We start from the raw sequence: 22,537 nt of genomic DNA, 5'->3' as shown, positions 1-22,537 counted from the left end.
CATTGGTCAGGTTAAAAGCCTGAGTTAGTTTGTTTCTAAAAAGAGAAAATTGGCTATTTATTCAGTCACTAAAACGGAGACTGAAGGCTTTTGTAACGCTTCCAGTGCAGGTGTATAGAACAGTTTTATGAAACTTAAATGATAAATGCTAGTCAATTTCAATAGCTTTATACACTCAGCCAATCTAATTTCTCACACCCCTCCCCCAACATCAAATAGCCTTTGTGTCTTCTTCACTCATGACATGCTTTTCACTTCTGTGCTTTTTGTCTATTCTGCTTCTCCAACCTGAAATTTTCTCTCCCTTCTCCTCAACATGTATTCAGACCCAGCTTAATCTTCACAGCCAAATAAAATCCTTGCCTCGTACATGGAGACATACTGCAGCAAACTGCACAGGTGTTTCTCTCTCTCTCTGTTCCTCATGCTTATCTGAGAGGAGTAGTGTTCAGTGCTACTGTTTTGTTTCCTCCAGCTCAATGGTTATCAACGCTGTCTTCACATTAGATTTGTTAGAGGTGCTTAAAAAAAGTCATACTCGGGACCCACCCCCAGGAAAACAGAATCAGAATCTCTGAGGATACAACGGGCATTGCTATTTTCAAAAATCTTTCCAGGTGATTTTGATGTGTACTGAAAATTGAGAAACCAGTTGTTTTAGAATAGGTTTAACCTAAAGCAGTTTGTGGCCCATAAAGGGCTGTAATTTAAGACATTGTTTTCCTGTTTATTTTTATGCCAAATGTGTGACACAGATCATGTACAACATATTTTGGATTCATAAATTCAGATGTCAAAGATCAATCAGGCCCTGAATGGTGAATTGGTTTTACTTCACACACTAGCTCCAATCAACTGATAGTTACTTCTTGCAATTCATGTTGAGAAGGCTTCTAAGCACTCTCTGGGTTCTGCAGGAAAAGGTGTGACCATCCTAGCTTACTGGCCACATGGGTGGAGAAACAGGGAAGACTCAGCTTCATGCATATATTTTTTTATCCCTGACTAGAAGATATCCCTCATTACATGGAAGAATAAACTGAGGTCCACGTGGATTAAACTTGCCCAAAGGAGCCCCGCATGTCTGGAAAAATTGAAGTCGAACTTAAGTCCAATCTCCAGCCTCCCCAACGAATGAAGTTTTAGAGTTCACCTGGCTTGATTATAAACTCCTTTGTGTTCTAGCCCATCCCTAGTTGCCCTATGCGCTCTGGTGTTCTTGGCACCTCAGTTCTCAGCACTTCTGGCCTCACAGCCTTTTTGTTTCCTCCACAGTGCATAGAACATCCACAAACAAAACTCATTTGGCCTGACCGATAAACAGTTCTTCTCTCTTGTGTTTATAGCTTTCAAGAATGCTACTGGCACAGAAAAAGCCCAACATTAAAAGATATCAGAGTGAAATGAAGGCTGTGCTTGGAATAATCTAAATCCAAGAAGGCTCCCCCATAAGAGTTCATCTTGGAGAACACTGGCTCCATCTACCAGCTCACAAGCTTTTTTCTCTCTCTCTCCCTCTTCACCCATGTGACACACTCAGGCATGCAAACACATGCCACAAGCCTTCGGAATTTCTATTTTCATTCTGCAGTCACAGTAACCAGGAGAAGTAACAGAAACTAACTCTTTACAAATCCAACCTATAATAGAAAAAAAGCCTATAAGAACTATCCAATTTATATGAATAGGAAAGCAAGTTTTTTTAAATCACTGTCTGGTTAAATATGAATTAGATTATATTAGTGGCTGCCCTCCACCCAACCCAACTCCTTCATTTTCAGTGTCCTTAATTTCAACTGCCTTTGATGGTACTGAACGGAAAAGTCCCCTTGTCGCCAGTGGTTAAGAGTTATTATTAACAAGATTACCAAGGAAAAACTTACATGTCTGGGCTTCTGCTCCTAAGCAATGTCCTTTGAGGGTGGTAAGATTGTTCAATTTAGCTTTCCAGTTCTGTTGTCTTCAGAAAAGTTTCCTGAAAAAAATAAGCCAACTGCTGTTCTCACTTTCTATAAATTATTGACAACAGAAATGCCAAATCATAGATGAGCTATTTTATAAGAACATATTTACATTTTTAAAGATAAAATAAAAATTCAAAACTCAAAGAACATTATTTCTCTAATTTTCTGTCCTGTCAGATATTGTGTGTTATCTTTGATATGACTTTGGCAGATAACAACTTCCCCTATGTGAAAACAACTGTCCTGTGAATTGTAAATGATGTCTAAGGATTATTTTCAAAACAAAAAGTGTCTGGATTAATAGTGTCTGGAATTTCTCCAAGTTTTAAATATCTCTAATAGTTTTCTGCCAGCCCAATTTAATAGAAAATACCTCAAAATTTTTTTAAATGAAAGAAATTTTAAAAAATCAGTAAGTCTGAATAATGCTTGAATGAGTGAAAGTAAATTGTACCATGACAATTCTGCATTTTTGCTGAAGGGGGGAATTTTCTGTTCCCATAACCACAAAATCTCTAATTCCACTAGCCAATTATAGAGTGTGAGGTAGTAACGCTCTAAAGGGGAAATGCCATTCCTCTGACCTCAGAACTAGAGGGAGTAGGTAATGGGCTGTATAAACAGCATAAAATAATAAGCATGCACAGTAAGGTAAGGTGAAATGGAAATAAAATGTAATCATAACAACTTTGATCTTCATGCTTTGAATTTACTGAGCTGTTTTCCTATGTGGTTGTCTGTGTATAGAGAATGGCTTAAACTTCTCACTGCAGACACTTACTCAAGTAAATGTTGCTTTCATCAAGCCAACTTCTCAAAGTAATGACCTATTTTGATGGGCTTTGGGAAAGTTTTCAAGTGGGTTTCTTCCATACCTAGGATAGCCAGTTTATCCTTTGAAGGATACACACACACAAACACACACACACCGTACATTAATTAATTAGTTAATTATTATTTTACCAAACAGCTGTTGATCTTACTAAGGGCAGAGGTAAAGCTTACTCAGTTTGGTATCCCCTTTTGTGAGAGTCAATCCAATGCTTGTATTTAAGAAAACAAATACTAGAGCCAGAATGGTTTTGCAACTTACTGACTATATAACAATATCTTTGAGTCTTAGTTTTCTCACCTATAATATGAAGAGAGCACAACCTACCTCACAGATTAAATAATATAATTAAATAATATAATGTCTATTATTATGTAATATATGCATACTGCTTGATTATTAGTAATTAGAGTTGATCATTATCATTAACCATAATATATAATAGAGAAAAATGAGATAAAATATTTTAAATTAGCTGATGTATCATTTAGGGTCCTAACGGGAAATCAATAGTACACTCAAATTGGAATAATTTGAGAAGGGTTTATTTATCAAAACACTAAGAACAAAGGTATGGGAGGGCACAGGAGAACTACAAGAATAAAACAGAGACCTGGAGTGATCAAAAGAACAATAGGTTACTGAAGCCAGGGCAGGGCTGAGACCTGTGCTGTGTCTCCCCATTTCCCCTCATTTGTCTCCATTTCTCCATATAATGCACTGCATTTCATTTAGCATTTTTAAGCCACATAATTCCCCGTCCATTCTTTCCACGCCCTCCAATTAGCTCTTCTGGTAGACAACCTTCATTCTGATTACTGCTGCTTCAATTCTTCCCATATCTCAGACCAGAAACATTCTTTGCCTCTTCCTTTGTTCAACATGGAACAAGTGACCGTGATTCCTTGACTAGGACTTTTTCTGCAGAACTCAGCCACCACCCCTTATCACTCCTTGTCATTAGCAGAAATTGCACCCTTTCTGAAATCACAGTTTCTAATATTCCATTCTGACCATAAACTCCTGTTCATCCAGCTCTCTTGCTCAAGTGGTTAATTCCCTAGTTATTAAGTTATTGTTATCAGCCCTGTCCCCTGAATGTACATGAACAATCAATGAGGAGAAATTTATAAATGCACTTTAAAGTCAGCAAAAAAAAAAGTCTTTTTCTTGGAAATTTAGGAAATATAAATGAGCAAAGATAAACCACTATGAATGGTGGTTTCACTGAGTCATCTCGTGGACCTCTCCTAGACTTCCCATGAGTTTCTGTTCTGCATTTTCCAGGGCTTTGTTACAGTTTTTAATTTTTTTTTAATGTTTAAGGGAGTCAGCGTTACTTTCTTGGTTTCCAACCAAAAAAACTAACAGATTTACATCACCACTTTAACTCTTAGTTCACAAATTTCAAATGTATTGACTCCATCATTTTTCTCTTATCCATTAATCTCCTCCTCTCTTACACACCCTTCTTTTCCAACTTGGATTCCATAGTACATGTATAACCATCATCCAGTAAATATCCTCACTGCCTCCCAAATTTCCACTTCCTTTGATTATTTCCCTCATGCCTTGCAGGCACCTGGAGCTACTGTACCCTAAAAGCTCTGACGCAAGTATAGATAAGCCAGTTCTCTGTAGCACAGCTAAGTTAGGCCTAGAACTACAAAATAGATAGCTAAGTACTAAGGAGAAAAAATGCCCAAAGGAATAAATACAAAGAATATTAAAAGTGCAAGGAGTCCAACTTATAAAATACAGGTGTCGAAGCCTGCTCTCTCTAGTTCCTTGTGGAGTGCACAAACTTTACGTTACCCCACTTCTTGCCAGAGCCGTTTCTGCTTGAACTCCAAAGGGCCGACACAGCTCACCACCTTAGTCTGGAACTCTCATTTCCCAGATCTATATTCTCAGGTACTAGTGCCCCTATCCTGAGCCTTCATATTTCAGAGAAGCCTGCTCTGATCCTCCTCCAGTTGTCTCTTTGTGTGGTGTTAGGCATCTGATGGCCCAAGGACACCCGCTCAACCAGTGGCTACAACCTCCTGCCACCATTTCTAAACCATACTCCAGGAACCAGGAACTCTGACATGAGTGCCCCATGCCCACATCCAGAGGCCCTGCAGGCCCTTTCCCTAGCTCCACCCTCTGAGGGCCAATCATACTCCAATGAGTACGTGCCTCTAGGCCCAAAGGGTGGCTACAGGGTAGCTGTTTACAGGGGTGTGGACAAAGCCTGGACATGCAGGCAGGGGTGTCCCATGCCTGTGCAGAAGGATATCTTGTCGTATAGACAGACTGGGATGAATGAGAAGTAGGAAAAAATTTAATAAGAGCAGTTGAATTCTCTTTATCATTATCAGGTGTAAAATGAATATTTTAAATTAAAAAAACAGTCATTAAATGTTAGAAATTATGGTAAAATAGAAAAGTTTAAACTTGAGTATAAAAAAATTTGGATATGACCTTTACTTATTAAGTCATATACCCACACTCTAAATTAAATGAGGTTTTGCCCCACTTTGTAGAGTCTGTATACAGAGTTTCATGTATGTAAGGAAGTGACCTACATTCTACTTGGATGGTTAGGAGAGTAGAAATCCACATACAGATGTTTGGATGTTTTCCAAGAAAAAATAAGCCATTTGACTTTCTTCTTAGTACTGAAGAAGGATGAGCACAAATATTAAAAGACAAAGATAAACAGCCCTTGCTGAATTGTCCAAGACTGATTCCATTTAGGTCAAGGTCATATGATATATCAGTGTGGTTTTAATTATATTGCTTTCTGCTTAGCATTATGGGTGTGTCCCATTCCAATTTCAATTATTTCACATAGTTTTCAACTGCCTTTACTACAGTAAGCCAGACTCTTCAGTATTAAATCAATCAGGACTCCACCTAATTTCACTGGGAATATTTTATAAGGATAAACTGGATTTATACCTAATATCTTGGAACGCAACAACAATCCGTGGATTGAAACATAGCTTTTGTATATAGAAGAAATGTCCTTTGTTTTGCCACATAATTGCTAAAAGAACTACTGCTAGGTAAGTCGGATATAGGAATTTACTTATTTAAATGACCAGAAGGTATTTTCATTACTTCATACAACTACAACAGCAAATAAAAATCCCCTGGTGAAAATAAACACTGCATGAAATAATCCTGCAAAATAATGTAGTTGACTCAAAAAACCCTTAACTATTCTGAAGATTCCGTATCATTATATATTTCTGAGAGTGTTACTTTTGTGCAAAATCTCATTAGACTTCTTCATAAAAGAAAACTTAAAATAACTAGAGTAAGGTAGAGACAGAGGCTAGTTTTAGAAAATTTGCAGCTTATCTTCAAGCTCTTGATTAAACTACAGATTTTTAAATAATCCTTATTTTAAAAATTTATTTAATTTGAAGTGATAATGCCATGTTAGTATATAAGTAAGGCACACTGCTTGGGGGGACTCCACTATCTCTACTCTCTAAGCTATCTGGAGATAGCACATAAAACATTAAATATGGCAGCCACACTTCACTGGTTACTTATTGCCTCTCTACTGTTTTCGGTATTTGGGTATGTTTCTTATTCTTTTGACAAAACCAAGTCTCCAGAAGAGTAGTCTAATCTGTTATGGCAATGGAACTAAAATCTTCAGAATTTTGTACTCTCATTTTCATATTAGGTATGGGTATGCATATAAGTGGTAAGTTTGATAATTAAACATGATAAGTTTTCCATCATTATAAAAATTACCTGGAGAATGTATCAATTTTCCATTAGAAGAAAAGGCAACAAAGGATACCATTTGCCACGTTAACCTTTTTAAGTCTTTCTTCTCTAACACAAAACAGTATGGAGAAGAAATTAGATTTTCACTGAACTTCAACACACACATCAAACCTTTAGTTTTTGGTGAACCATCATGTTATATAAAATCTCTAAGATTTAGGCTGATGGAAATAAATGGATCTTTATCAGAAATCTACAATCATATTGTTTAGACTCCATTCAGTGTATTTTTTGACGACTGAAAGAACTCTGACAGAAAGCATTGAATACATTTCCCCAGTGTTTACGTACTGTGACTAAAATAATGAGAGCGACTTTTTTGTTCTTGGATAGGATCCTGATTTTGAAAGAGATTAAACTGACCCAATTGTGGCTAACACTGTAGAGTATAAGAATTTTCAGAAATAAGCAACTTCAATACTCTTAAAAAAAAAAAGAGAACAAATGAAAAACAAAATGTGTTCCATCAAATAACATATTAAAATGTTAATTATCTGAATTTTATTATAAATGTATATAAATTATAAAATACATTGTTTATAATGCCAATGTTAATATTAGTAAAAAATTTATTGGGGGAATAAAAATAAATCGGGATTAAACCACAGGAAAGCAAAAATATTGAAGGATTCCTTGTAATTAAAAAACTCTAATGTATTCGTTGTCATTTGCTCTTCAAAATACTTAGAGAAATAGAGAGAATATCAAATACTGGTTCTAATTCAGACATATTATTGGCATAGGACAGAATGTACTATATATTTTTTATTATGGGAATGTATGTATATGTATAGCTGATTCACTTTGTTATACAGTAGAAACTAACACACCATTGTAAAGCAATTATACTCCAATAAAGATGTTAAAAAACAAAAACACTTTTACTTAGGTTATTTTACCTTGGCATTTGTTAGGACCAATGTACTTGGACCTCCAAATATCCAGTTGTTTGGAGCCATAAATAATCTACCTTACTTATCCATTCAGATACCCAGATATCATCTGGATATTTCATTGTAAAGATGGTCATTATCATGAAAATATCAGGTTGAATTGTCCTTCCATTCAACATGTTTGCCCCAAGAAAGAGCAAAGATCCATCTCCATTGTCTACTAACTTGTTTCTTTACAATTGCATTGGTTTTTTACGTTTTCACTTCATTTAAACTTAGAATATGGATCAGATCTGTGCACATAGTTGTTAGTGACACTTTGCTAACAGCGGCAAGATAAAGTTGCCAGTGCCTTAACAAGAATATTTTATTAATTGTCTAGGCTGGACACCAGCCCGAGGTAAAACCAACAGGATAAATGGCCCATTGCCATTGTTTTCAAAAGAAGATTATAGTACTATTCTTCCCTTCTAACATTGGCTCAATTCCCACTCTTTAATTATCTGCAAGAGGCTGACACTATTATTTTTCTTAACTTTCTTGTTTTGAGGTTGCCTAATGGATTTCCTCCCTTATCCCTCTACTCACATCCCATTATTCCCACTATGTTATTGTATGTAATGTATACAAATTTTTAGTTTCTTTGCCTTATTTTCAGCTCCTTAATACCAAATTTTATGCTTAACTCATTTCTAGCTTCTTTTTTATTGTTCTATTCTCTCTATATCAAGAGTTCCACATACATCTACACACAGGCAAAGAGACAGAGAATTGGGAAGGAAAAGGGACATAAGTCAGAAATTTATATGTTTTTTAGTCAAGGACTTAGTTTTTTGCCAGGAAGTGTTCAGAGATTACTAGGTAAAAATATTTACTGAGAACATATTGAATTTTAAAGTTATCTTGATAACTTTATCAGCCAAAAGCAATGGAGTACAACACTATAATGATGGTACACTGAAGTAAGAAGTTCTTCAAGAATGTATTTTCTTGAGACCTTTTGCATTACAACATGAATTCCACTGTATATTTTCCAGAAATTTTCAAGGGAAGCGTTTAGAAACCGTTGTCTTTTTGATCAAGCAATTTAAAGTGAATAGCTAATTTATGCTTTGGGTAGAAGCTGTGTTAGGCAGAAATCAGTTCTTATTAACTCTATGACAACTTATTCTGAACAATTTTGTATCAAGGCATGTCAACACGGCCATAAAAAATAGCATGCAATTAAATCTACATCAAGTATAAATGGGAATATAAACAAAATATTTTACCTAAATAAAAAATTCTACATAAAAATAACATTGTTCAATGATTGCCTGCATAGTTTAGTAATAGAGCTGTGCTTATGCTATAGAACTCCGTTGAGCACCCAAACTAAATAGATGGCATGATTTAAATGTCTGCATGGTGCCCATTTATTTTGAGACCATAACTGTAAACTGTTATTAATGTGACTGTTTTCTAATGGAGGGAAAAAAACTGATTTGTCTGCTCAAATATAAACCACAAAGAAGCCTTTTCAGTGTCCTGGTAAGACATAATAAAACATAGACCTATAACAAGATCTAAGTAAGACATTATTGTCAGTTTTTCAAAAGTAGGATAACAATCTTGCTAAAGATTAATCTGTGTCTGATGTACTTATCATAGAATATTTTTAAAAGAGGAACTAACTCTGACAACACATGGTCTTTAATCACTCAGGAAATAAATTCATTTTTGTGTAAAAAAGAACTCATGGTAGATAAGCTTCAATTTTTCTCATAACCAAGCATTTTAGGGAATGACCAGAATAGCATTTTATATTCTTTTAACATCCAATGAAGAGTCAATAATCGTAAGGGAGCAGAAATGTTAGTAATCAATTTAGTCATACTTTTGATACTAATGTGTCAGCTGCCAATGTGTATGCCAGATATGTTTTATTAATAACCAAAGAAAAGGATTTTTTATAAACTTGCATGCATGCAATAAAAATGTGATTCTTGGGAAAATGTGATAATTTGGAACTTCATGAATAATATGTTTACTTGAAAATAATCAACTCTAAATTTATAAACCTAAATAATTGAGAATATTCATGAGAGCACCACTTAACACTGGTACACTTGGCTGAATACATCTTCATAAGTTAATAAGAATTAGTCCATTAGTCATTATTCTAAAATATTCCTCATTATTCATTAGTCAGAATTCACATATATAACTGACATAGTTACCTAAAATAATCTACATTCTGAGCATATAAAATAATCTTAGAAATTTCCTAAACCCTACTGAAATGACAATATTTTCTAAAGAAATCCATTTGGAAATAACTTTTTATAAATAATTATTTCTACTGTTGGTCTTCAGGCTTTTGTGAGATCTTAATATGGATTATTATGGTGTTGAACGATGTAATAAATATCCTTTGAAGGATTCTTCTAAAGTGTGTCTATCAGACTGTAGTTCTACTGAGAGTGTGACCTTCCCCAGAGATCACACTCTGGTATTATAGGCCCCAAATTGTCCATAGTTTATGGCAGAACACACCAGAACACTAATTTAATGTCTGAAGAAGAGCCTGAGTGAATTTAAACATAATTTTCATTAAAGAAAAAATGGCCTTCTCTGAAGGCACCCTTTTGAACCACTTCTTTAGTAAAGTAGGATGGAAACTTAAAGAAAAAGATGGAGCTTTGACTGTGACATTTTTATGACAGATTATCAGCAGTCCTTCTCACACATCTAGGACCCCAAAGTGAACAAAATCTCACTTGAGAATCTAATGTTTAAAAGAAACAGGTTTACAATTTTCTGAACTCGGGGACTGTTTTAAAAAACTCTTCCAGAAGCAACAGAGCTTTTTTCTTTTTTTCCCCTATTTTCTAAGTTTAGCTGCTGCATCTTCACTTTGGTGATACTTACTAAAAAAAAAGAAAAGAAAAGAAAAAACTTTGAGGAAGCACTGAACGAGTCCAACTATAGTTTTTCAAGAAATATAAAAAGGTACTTTAACAAACGTCTCTGTATTTAAACCAAGAATTCTTTCTATAGATGCAAAAACTACAGTGTTCCCCAAACACAGTAAGTTAAGCAAAATGAGAAGACAGAGAAACACACAGCATGAAGGAACAAGGTAAAAACCCACCAGACCAAACAAATGAAGAGGAAATAGGCAGTTTACTTGAAAAAGAATTCAGAGTTATGGTAGTAAGGATGATCCAAATCTTGGAAAGAGAATGGAGAAAATACAAGAACTGTTTAACAAGGAACTAGAAGAACTAAAGAGCAAACAAACAGTGATGAACAACACAATAAATGAAATTTAAAATTCTCTAAAAAAAATCAATAGCAGAATAACCGAGTGAGAAGAACGGATAAGTGATCTGGAAGATAAAATACTGGAAATAACTACTGCAGAGCAGAATAAAGAAAAAAGATTGAAAAGAATTGAGGACAGTCTCAGAGACCTCTGGAACAATATTAAACAAACCAATATTTGAATTCTAGGGGTGCCAGAAAAAGAAGAGAGAAAGAAAGGGACTGAGAAAATATTTGAAGAGATTATAGTTGAAAACTTCCCTAATATGGGAAAGGAAATAGTCAATCAAGTCCAGGAAATTCAGAGTACCCTACAGGATAAATCCAAGAAGAAACACTCCAAGACACATATTAATCAAACTATCAAAAATTAAATACAAAGAAAAAATATTCAAAGCAGCAAGGGAAAAACAACAAATAAGATATAAGGGAATCCCCATAAGGTTAACGGCTGATCTTTCAGCAGAAACTCTGCAAGCCAGAAGGGAGTCACAGGACATATTTAAAGTCATGAAAGAGAAAAACCTACAACCAAGATTACTCTACCCAGCAAGGATCTCATTCAAATTCGATGGAAAAATGAAAACCCTTACAGACAACAAAAGCTAAGAGAATTCAGCACCACCAAACCAGCTTTACAACAAATTCCAGAGGAACTGCTCTAGGCAGGAAACACAAGAGAAGGAAAAGATCTAAAATAACAAACCCAAAACACTTAATGGTAATAGGAACACACATATCGATAATTACCTTAAATGTAAATGGATTAAATGCTCCCACCAAAAGACATAGACTGGCTGATGGATACAAAAACAAGATCTGTGTATGTGCTGTCTACAAGAGACCCACTTCAGACCTAGGGACTCATACGGGCTGAAAGTGAGGGGAAAGAAAAAGATACTCCATGCAAATGGAAATCAAAAGAAAGCTGGAGTAGCAATTCTCATATCAGACAAAATAGACTTTAAAACAAAGACTATTACAAGAGACAAAGAAGGAAACTACATAATTATCAAGGGATCAATCCAAGCAGAAGATATAACAATTGTAAATATTTATGCACCCAACATAAGAGCACCTCAATACATAAGCCAAATGCTAACAGCCGTAAAAGGAGAAATTGACAGTAACACAATCAGAGTAGGGGACTTTAACACCCCACTTTCACCAATGGACAGATCATCCAAAATGAAAATAAGTAAGGAAACACAAGCTTTAAATGATACATTAAAAAAAGATGGACTTACTGATATTTATAGGACAATCCAACCAAAAACAACAGAATACACTTTCTTATCAAGTACTTGTACAACATTGTAGATCATATCTTGGGTCACATCAAGCCTTGGTAAATTCAAAAAAATTGAAATTGTATCAAGTATCTTTACTGACCACAACGTTATGAGACTAGATACCAATTACAGGAAAAAATCTGTAAAAATACAAAACACATGGAGGCTAAACAATAGAGCACTTAATAGCAAGAGATGACTGAAGAAATCAAAGAGGAAGTCAAAAAATACCTAGAAACAAATGACAATCAAAACACAACGACCCAAAACCTATGGGATGCGGCAAAAGCAGTTCTAAGAGGGAAGTTTATAGAAATACAATCCTACCTCAAGTCTCAAATAAACAACCTAAATTACACCTAAAGCAAATAGAGAAAGAAGAACAAAAAAAAACCCCAAATTTAGCAGCAGAAATCATAAAGGTAATGAAAAAGAAATGAAGGAAACAATAGCAAAGATCAATAAAAGTAAAAGCTGATTCTTTGAGAAGATAAACAATATTGATAAACCACTAGCCACACTCATCAATAAAAAAAGGGAGAAGACTCAAATCAATAAAATTAGAGATGAAAAAAGAAGTAATAATTGACACTGCAAAAATACAAAGGATCATGAGAGATTACTACAGCAACTATATGCCAATAAAATGGACAACCTGGAAGAAATGGAGAAATTCTTAGAAATGCACAACCTTCCGAGACTAACCCAGGAAGAAATAGAAAATATAAATACACCAATCACAAGCACTGAAACTGAGACTGTAATAAAAAATCTTTTCGATGCCATTTTTCACAGAACTAGAACAAAAAAATTCACAATTTGTATGGAAAACACAAAAGACCCCGAATAGCCAAAGCAATCTTGAGAAAGAAAAACAGAGCTGGAGGAATCAGGCTCCTGAACTTCAGACTATGCTACAAAGCTATAACAATCAAGACAGTATGGTACTGGCACAAAAACAGAAATACAGATCAATGGAAAGGGATAGAAAGCCCAGAGATAAACCCGTGCACATAAGGTCACCTTATTTTTCATAAAGGAGGCAAGAATATACAAAGGAGAAAAGACAGCCTCTTCAGTAATTGGTGTTGGGAAAACTGGACAGCTACATGTAAAAGAATGGAATTAGAACACTCCCTAGCACCATACACAAAAAGAAAAACAAAATGTATTAAAGCCCTCTATGTAAGGCCAGACACTATAAAACTCTGAGAGGAAAACATAGGCAGAACATTCTGTGACATAAATCATAGCAAGATCCTTTTTGACCCACCCCCTACAGAAATGGAAATAAAGACAAAAATATACAACTGGGACCTAATGAAACTTAAAAGCTTTTGCACAGCAAAGGAAACCATAAACAAGATGAAAAGACAACCAACAGAATGGGAGAAAATATTTGCAAAGGAAGCAACTGACAAAGAATTAATCCCCAAAATTTACAAGCAGCTCATGCAGCTCAATATCAAAAAAAACCCAATACAAAAATGGGCAGATCTAAATAGACATTTTTCCAAAGAAGATATACAGATTGCCAAGAAACATATGAAAGGATGCTCAACATCACTAATCATTAGAGAAATGCAAATCAAAACTACAATGAGGTATCACCTCACAGCAGTCAGAAAGGCCATCATCAAAAAATCTACAAACAATAAATGCTGGAGAGGGTGTGGAGAAAAGGGAACCCCGTTGTACTGTTGGTGGGAATGTAAACTGACACAGCCACTATAGAGAACAGTATGGAGGTTCCTTATAAAACTACAAATAGAACTACCATATGACCCAGCAATCCTACTACTGAGCATATACCCTGAGAAAACTATAATTCAAAAGAGACATGTACCACAATGTTCATTGCAGCTCTATGTACAATAGCCAGGACATGGAAGCAACCTAAGTGTCCACTGACTGATGAATGGATAAAGAAGATGTGGCACATATATACAATGGAATATTACTCAGCCATAAAAAGAAATGAAATTGAGTTATTTGTAGTGAGGTGGATAAACCTAGAGACTGTCATACAGAGTGAAGTAAGTCAGAACGAGAAAAACAAATACTGTACGCTAACACATATATATGGAATCTAAAAAACAAAAATGTTTTTGAAGAACATAGGGGCAAGACAGGAATAAAGACACAGACGTATAGAATGGACTTGAGGACATGGGGAGGGGGAAGGGTAAGCTCTGATGAAGTGAGAGAGTGGCATGGACTTATACATACTCCCAAATGTAAAATAGATAGCTAGTGGGAAGCAGCCACAGAGCACAGGGAGATCAGGTCGGTGCTTTGTGTCCACCTAGAGGGGTGGGATATGGAGGGTGAGAGGGAGACAGAAGAGGGAGGAGATATGGGGATAATATGTATAGATGATTCACTTTGTTATAAAGCAGAAACTAACACACCATTGTAAAGCAATTATACTCCAATAAAGATGTTTAAAAAATTAATAATAATTTTGTTTCTTAAACATGTGTTAATACTATAAATCATCGAACCTTTTTGAAGATAGGTAGTTTAAGAATTATTAAAAAATAGATTAAATTCAACAGGGTTTCCAGCAGATCCAAGCATTATCTATTTTAGAAAAGTTAAATGAAGCATTATAGTTTTATCCTAGCAAATGTGGATGGCTATTCAAGCAAAGAATGTGGCCTAAAAATATTAGGATCTCTAGAGTCTATTGCCACTACCCACTAGGTGAATTAAACAGTAGTTAAATTAGATTCAGCTGTGTCTTTAATTGTTAATGCCATATTGAAATAACTCCTTGATGTGATTTAATCTTCTTGTTTCTGAAAATGCTTGAGATAATTTACAGTCTATATGTGACTGAGCATAGCCAGTGACCTAATATTATGAGATGCTGCTAAACCATAATTAGTTTCAGAGAAGGCAAGAGAAACAATGTATAACATTTCTCAGTCACTACATTTTAAAAATTACTACTGAGTTTAGAATATCATATACTTGGTTGAGTTTGTCAGTGGATAATAAAGATGTTAATTGCAAACTGTGAACAATGGTTGCATATAAGGTTATTTTAGAGCCCTATGAGGATGTGCTTAAAGGTATCAAATGAACTCTTTGGTTTCCATAAAAATGTTTCTCAACTTAGCTTACTGCTGTTATAGAACCTAGTGCATTAAGATATAAACTGAGATTTAGGATGTTTGCCAAACCACTCACTTAGGTATTAGAGAGAGGGTCTAACAAATATATCATTGCCGCTTACAGTGAAAAAAATAAACTCATTTGATTTCCCAGCTCTATCAAAAACAAGCTGCGTTCCACTTGTCAGAGCCACTCATGAAATCCCAGGACATTCTCGGGAATACACGTCTCTCTAAGACTGTTGCCAGGCTTCTCAATTCTACATTGCTTCAAAATCTCTCCTGGTTCCCCAATTTTTGCAAATACTATCAGGTGACACCAAAGTGAAAGGCGTGTCCTGACTCTTCTAAAGAGGATCTTTCCTTTTCACTGAGAGATCCTGAATCTATGAAATCCTTCATTATCTCTCAAAAACAAACCAAAGGACAATTCAAGCTGGAAGGGAGGGTTGCCTCAGATGGTGTAGTGAATTGATATTAGGATATAAAGTCCTAACCCCTGGAACGTGTAAATGTACCTTATTTAGGAAAAGGGTCTTCATGGATATAATTAAATTAAGAATCTTAAGATGAGAAGATTAACCTAGATATTCTGGGTATGCCCTAAATCCAATGACAAGTAACATTATAAGAGACAGAGGAGAGACACAAACAGAAAAGCAGGAGGTAATGTAACCACAGAGGCAGAGGCTGGAGTGAAGCAACTACAAGCCAAGGAACGCCTGGCACCACCAGAAACTGAAAAAGACATAACTGGATTCTCCCCTGTAGCCTCTGGAAGGTAGGGAGGCCCTGCTGACACTTTGATTTTGGATATCTAGCCTCCGGAACTGTGAAAGAATAAATTTCTGCTGTTTTAAGCTACCTAGTTTGTGGTAATTTATTATGGCCATCCTAGGAAACTAATATTGGTGGAAACATATGCCACTGAACCACAGTGGCCAGAGGGAATTTTATTTGCAAGTCCCACTGTGTATAGATATCTGGGGAGATGGGTCTTTACCTGGGATTTAGGAAACTGTCTGGGATTTTGAGAAAGTGAGAAATGAGAACTTTTGCAACTGAATGGAATCTAATTATAGATTATAAGAACCTTTCCAGTAAACAGAAATGCATGGAAAAGCTCCTACCCTAGAGTGATCTGTAAATTATTGGAATTCTTTGGAAGATGATTGTTTATTCTTTGGTAAGACAAAGGACTTTATTCTCTGTTCTAGCTAGAGCTTCCGGATGTGGAGGCCTTCTCTCTTGTAGGCTACTGCTGCATGTTTTTGTCCACCATCTTTGCACATATCACTTTGTAGTGCAACATCTGCATACAAATAGGTCTACCTTATCACACCACCAACACTGAGGTCTACAACTTATTCATTTTTGCATCCTAGCACAGTGCCTGACAACTAGTAAGTGTTCAATAAGTGTGTGATGAGAAAATACAAGCATACCTTGGGGATATCACAGGTTCAGTTCCAGATGACTGCACTAGAGTCACATGAATTTTTTGGTTTCCCAGTGCATATAAAAGTTATGTTTACACTATATTGTAGTCTACTGAGTGTACAATAGGATTATGTCTAAAACAACAATGTGCATACCTTAATTAAAAATACTTCATTGCGAAAAAATGTTAACCATCATCTGAGCCTTCAGCAAGTCATAATCTTTTTGCTCGTGGAGGGTCTTGTCTCAATGTTGAGGGCTGCTGACCGATCAGGGTGGTGGTTGCTGAAGGTTGCTATGGCTGTGGCAGTTTCTTAAAATAAGACACCAGGAAAGTTTACTTCATTGATTGATTCTTCCTTTCGTGAACAATTTCTCTGTAGCGTGAAATGCTGTTTGGTAGCATTTTACCTACAGTAGGATTTCTTTCATAATTGGAGTCAATCCTCTCAAACTCTGCTGTTGATTTATCAGCTAAGTTCACGGGATATTCTAAATTATTTGTTGTCATTTCAACAGTCTTCACAGAGTCTTCACCATGAGTAGATTCTATCTCAAAAAACCAATTTCTCTGCTGATGCATTAGAAGCAACTCCTCATTCATTCAAATTTTATCATGAGACTGCAGTAATACAGTCACATAATCAGGCTCCACTTCTAATTTTGGTTCTCTTGCTTTTTCTACCACATCTGCAATTACTTCCTCCACTGAAGTCTTGAACCCCTCAAAGCCATCCATGAGAACTGGAAATGACTTCTTCCAACTCCTGTTAATGTGATATTTTCATCTCTTTCTGTGACTCACAAATGTTCTTAATGGCATATAGAATGGTGAATGTTTTCCAAAAGGTTTTAAAATTTACTTTGCCCAGATTCATCAGAAGAATCACTATCTATGGCCACTATAGCCTTGCAAAATGTATTTCTTAAATAACAGGACTTGAAAGACAAAATCACCAGTTGACGCATGGGTGTAGTATTAGTAGGCATGAAAACAACATGAATTTCATTGTACATCTCCATCAGAGCTCTTGGGTGATGGGTTGCATTGTCAATAAGCAGTAATATTTGGAAAGGAATTTTTTTTTTCTGAGCAGTAGCTCTCAAAAGTGGTCTTATATTCAGTAAACCATGTTGTAAACACATGTGGAGTCATCCAGGCTTTGTTGTTCCATTACAGAGCATAGGCAGAGTAGACTTAGCATAATTTTTAAGGGCCCTAGGATATTTGGAATGGTAAATGAGCACTTAAAGTCACCAGCTGCATAAGGCCCTAACAAGAGAGGCAGCCTGTTCTTTGAAGCTTTGAAGCCAGGCACTGACTTCTCCTCTCTAGCTATGAATGTCCTGAGTGGCATCTTCCTCAAATAGAAGACCATTTAGTCTACATTGAAAATCTGTTGTTTAGTGTAGCCACCTTCATTAATTACCTTAGCTAGATCTTCTGGATAACTTGCTGCAGCTTCTACATCAGCACTTGCTGCTTCACCTTGCACTTTTATGTGATGCAAATGGCTTCTTTCTTTAAACCTCATGAACCAACCTCTGTTGGCTTCCAACTTTTCTTCTGCAGCTTCCTCACCTCTCTCAGCTTTCAGAGAAATGAAGAGAATTTGGGCCTTGCTCTGGATTCGGCTTTGGCTTAAGGGAATGTGGCTGGTTTGATTTTCTATTCAGACCACTAAAACTTTCTGCGTATCACCAAGTAGGCTGTTTTGTTTTCTTATCATTTGTGTTCACTGGAGTAGCACTTTTAGTTTCCTTTGAGAACTTCTCCTCTGTATCCACAACTTGGCTAACCAATTAGGCACAACAGGCCTACTTTGGCCCTATTTCAGCTTTCCACATGCCTTCCTCACTAACCTTAATCATTTCTAGCTTTTGATTTCATAGGACTACGGTGGAGATTTTTTTAAAGCTAACATAAACATACTGAGTGTTGATTACCATATGACACTCAAAAAATGCTATCTAGGAGAAAGAGTGGGGAGGCTTAATTTAGTGACTATGGTCTCAACACCAAAGGGTGAACTGAGATCTGTGCAAAAGTATCTGTATATGATGAAATTAAACACAGTAATTGGATTATGGGTAGTTAAAAACTGACCTAAAGTATGAAAATGTGATCACATTTATGCCAAATTATGGATTAATGATTTGTCTTTCCCTTCCATAAGAGCAGAAACTGTCTTTTTGTTTACCATTATATCCCCAGCACCTAACAGACTACTTGGTAATCGTAATAATCACAATAATAATATAAAGGTAATAAGAATAGCAAAACTTTATAGAATAGAAACTTAAGAAGCTCTTGGGAGTTCAGTGAAGAGTCTTTGCAACATGAGCAGTAGCAGGTCAAGGAAGTTAAGGCCCTCGGCCTCTGGCTCATCAAGTTACACAGTGACAGCTGGGAGCCCCATCTAACACTCAGTATAGAAACTTAGCGATGGTCTCTCTACTTGTGCTGCCCATACCCTTTCATTTCTCTAGGAGTTTCTATCCAAGAAGGTCCCCATCTTACCTATTGTGTTGTGAAACGCTATTGCACTTTGAAGGCTCACTAGAATAGTGTCAGGAAAAGCCAGAGAAAGTCTGAATTCCTTAGAAAAGAATAATCTATTTGGTAACAGTGACCAGATAAGAAACTGTGCTACTATAAACCGTAACTTCCTCATTGCTAAAAATGAACACACAAAATAATGGGCTTAACGCCACAACAAGTTCCTATGAAATACAAATGTGGGAACACCATAGAAACATAAATAAAATAAAAAATGGAGCCATAAAATCCACGGATGTACACATAGACATTCCAAACTGAATTTAGGGGCCCTAAAATCTTCTCAAACTATTAGGTCATAGCTTTATTCTTCATGGTATTTTATTGCTGTAACAAACTAATGGATATTTCTGAGTGGAAAATAACATTTCCAATTTTGAAATGAAATATTAAAGTCAAAGAGGACACTTCTTTAAAGATTCTTTGTTAATTTCATAAATAGTTTGGTTTAACTGTTGAGTAGAAAATAACTTATTCATAGTCTTTCAACTGGTATATCTTCGTGAATACAAGAAATGTAATATTACATTTTTTCCTGATTCTAATTTAATCTCAGATAATCAATGTATTATTCAGGCATGAATATGTACTCTAATACTTCTGAGCCTTTTGGTAAAATTACATTTTTCCACTTTTCTCTTCTACCCTCAACTTCTGATTTGTATCCCAGTCTTCTTTCACTTATTTCTTTACTTTTGCTTAAAGTCTTTTTGCTGTATTATCCAGGGAAGCTGAGTGAGTGTTATGTATTATTTTTAAGACTGAATTTTCTTATGCCTTAAAGATTACATGGTTCTGTCAAAAACACAAACGTGTAGCAATTTGCCATTTTAAAAGCTTTATTTCATTAATTTATGTTTATATTTGTTGAATTAATAAACAGATTGAATAACATTTTAACTAGAAATGTGCGTATATAGAAAAACAACACACAAATCATTGAGAGTAACACAATCAACATGTATATTGGATTAAATCATGTAAAACTGCCAATATTGTTACAAAATGGCAATTGGATAATTCACCATAATGTGTACATGTCCTATGAAAAATAATTTTTCTATAATGACTAGTAATTCAAACCTTTGTGTAAAATACAATTGAGGCAAACTTGTAAATAAGTTGTTTACTTAATGTTACTTATGTGAAAATTATCTTCCATAGAGTCCCAAATAATATTTTTAAAACCTCACCTTTCCAAATGCTGAAATATAAATGATGAATAATGAAGATAATGATATGAGCTATCTGGATTGAACAGAACATTTTATTATTTTTTAAACATCTTTATTGGAGTATGATTGCTTTACAATGTTGTGTTAGTTTCTGCTCTATAACAAAGTGAATCAGCTATATGTATACATATATCCCCATATCCCCTCCCTCTTGCATCTCCCTCCCACCCTTCCTACCCCACCCCTCTAGATGGTCACAAAGCACCGAGCTGATCTCCCTGTGCTATGTGGCTGCTTCTCACTAGCTATCTAGTTTACATTTGGTAGTGTATATATGTCAATGCCACTCTCTCACTTTGTCCAAGCTTACCCTTCCCCCTCCCCGTGCCCTCAAGTCCATTCTCTACATCTGCGTCTTTATTCCTGTCCTGCCCCAGAACATTTTATTTTAATAAACCAATGTTTAATATACCATAGGTTATATCAGTGACAGTTTAAAGAATTTTTCCTTAATAATAGTTAATGATGTTAAAAGAATTAATTTACTTGAACCAAACATTTCATTTTAATAAAACAATGTTTAATATCGGGGGTATAACTGTGCTTATACTATGAGAGTAAATTAATTTTTATAATATCATTAAAATGTTATCAAGGAAGAACATTGTTTAAGCTACCACTGATATCCCCAAAGTTTGGTCTATACACATGAAACAAAAGTGGAGGGGCAGGGGCGTGGGTGGAATAGTGGTTGGCCAAATGCCTAGATAAAGAAGGAAGAGTGGAACTACCAGGTAAATATGAATTCACTTAATGCAAGGTTTGAATAATTGAACAAAACAAACACAAAAGCACTGCCCTGGTAGTTAGGGAATCTGGGTTTTCAGCCCCCTTCTACTACCAGCTAACTAAGTGGCTTTGGGTAAGTTCTTTAACTTCACTGGATTTCAACTTCTTCATCCATAAAGTGAAAGGATTAGGTAAAAAATGTTAGATTATATATTGTCTATGTAAGGACTAGCTTAACACAATTTGTTTCACCAAAAAGCTATTATATGTTAAACCCAAACAAAGTCTCAGGTCTTGTGCAATGAGTCATTCACTTTTCCTGCAGCCAGGTTTACTTCCCGTTCTCAATTATCTTAAAGACAATTCTGCCATTATTTACATATATTTAAATAATTTTTATTGGGTCAGGATGGACTAAGCACTTACATATTATCATGTAACATTTCAGCTTTTTTTAAGGAGTTGTTTTTTACTCAAGTGGCATTAGATCAATGCATAATCTAATTATTAAGGAGAAATACACCTCATTTTTACACAATTCTGTGTTGAAGTGAAATGGTATCGGTAAGGAAAACAACTGTCTATAAAGACTATTCGGACAATCTGCTAATTACTAACAGGTAAATTAATAAAAATACTAGCTCATGTTAACCTCACGGAGGCAAACTGCTCCTCGTCTCACCCTGCACTTCAAAGTCTAAGTTGATTTTAAACCTGATCCCAAAACTTTAGGTTTATGTTGTTTCATTTCATGGCAGGCTTTACACCAAATCACAAAACAGACAGACAGACACACACACACACGGAAACTATTTGAATGGATACAGTTGACATTCTACATTCAGGGGAAGTTGATTCATCAAATTTATTTATTTTGAAGTTTATTTAATCGAGTAAACGACATGATAGATATGCTTGTTACCTCATTCACATACTTTTGAGAACTTTCTCTCATTAGTAGTCCCATAATATGAACTATAAATTGTTTGCAAAGATCCATAAGAATTCTTCCTACCCCTGAATTCACACTCTTTGCTATGTAACTTGGCTGTTCTTCCTATCAAAAGGTAGAGTCTACTCTCCCTTTCCTTTAAGTCTGGGTTGACCTTGTGACTTGCTTTGACCAATAAAATGTGACAGAGATTACTTTGTCAACTTCCAAGTCTAGGACCTAAGAGACTTTGCAGCATCTACTCTTTGCCTTTGGAAATGCTGATGTTACCATGTGAAGGAGTTCAGGCTCATTTGTTACGTTTACTGTAGCCTGGCTGATAGGCATCACCAACTGCCAGACATGTGAGTGAGACCGTCTTACACCATTCAGTCCCAGTTCAGCTACCAGATGACTGTGACTACAGAATGGAATCCATGAAAA

General features: G+C 35.6%; 1 long non-coding RNA gene across 1 annotated transcript in view; it reads right to left on the bottom strand.

Annotated features, from left to right (window-relative positions):
- Nucleotides 1–1,888: 1,888 nt before the first annotated feature.
- Nucleotides 1,889–22,537, bottom strand: part of LOC112407397 (uncharacterized) — a 65,464-nt gene continuing 44,815 nt past the window's right edge. Inside the window, exon 5 of the long non-coding RNA XR_003004738.1 lies at nucleotides 1,889–1,975. This is a non-coding gene — a long non-coding RNA (uncharacterized LOC112407397). The remainder of the gene's footprint in view (nucleotides 1,976–22,537) is intronic.

This window comes from Neophocaena asiaeorientalis, unplaced genomic scaffold, assembly GCF_003031525.2.
Source record: "Neophocaena asiaeorientalis asiaeorientalis breed wild unplaced genomic scaffold, Neophocaena_asiaeorientalis_V1.1 scaffold125, whole genome shotgun sequence".
Lineage (NCBI taxonomy): Eukaryota > Metazoa > Chordata > Mammalia > Artiodactyla > Phocoenidae > Neophocaena > Neophocaena asiaeorientalis.
This window is presented reverse-complemented; position numbering and strand designations above follow the sequence as displayed.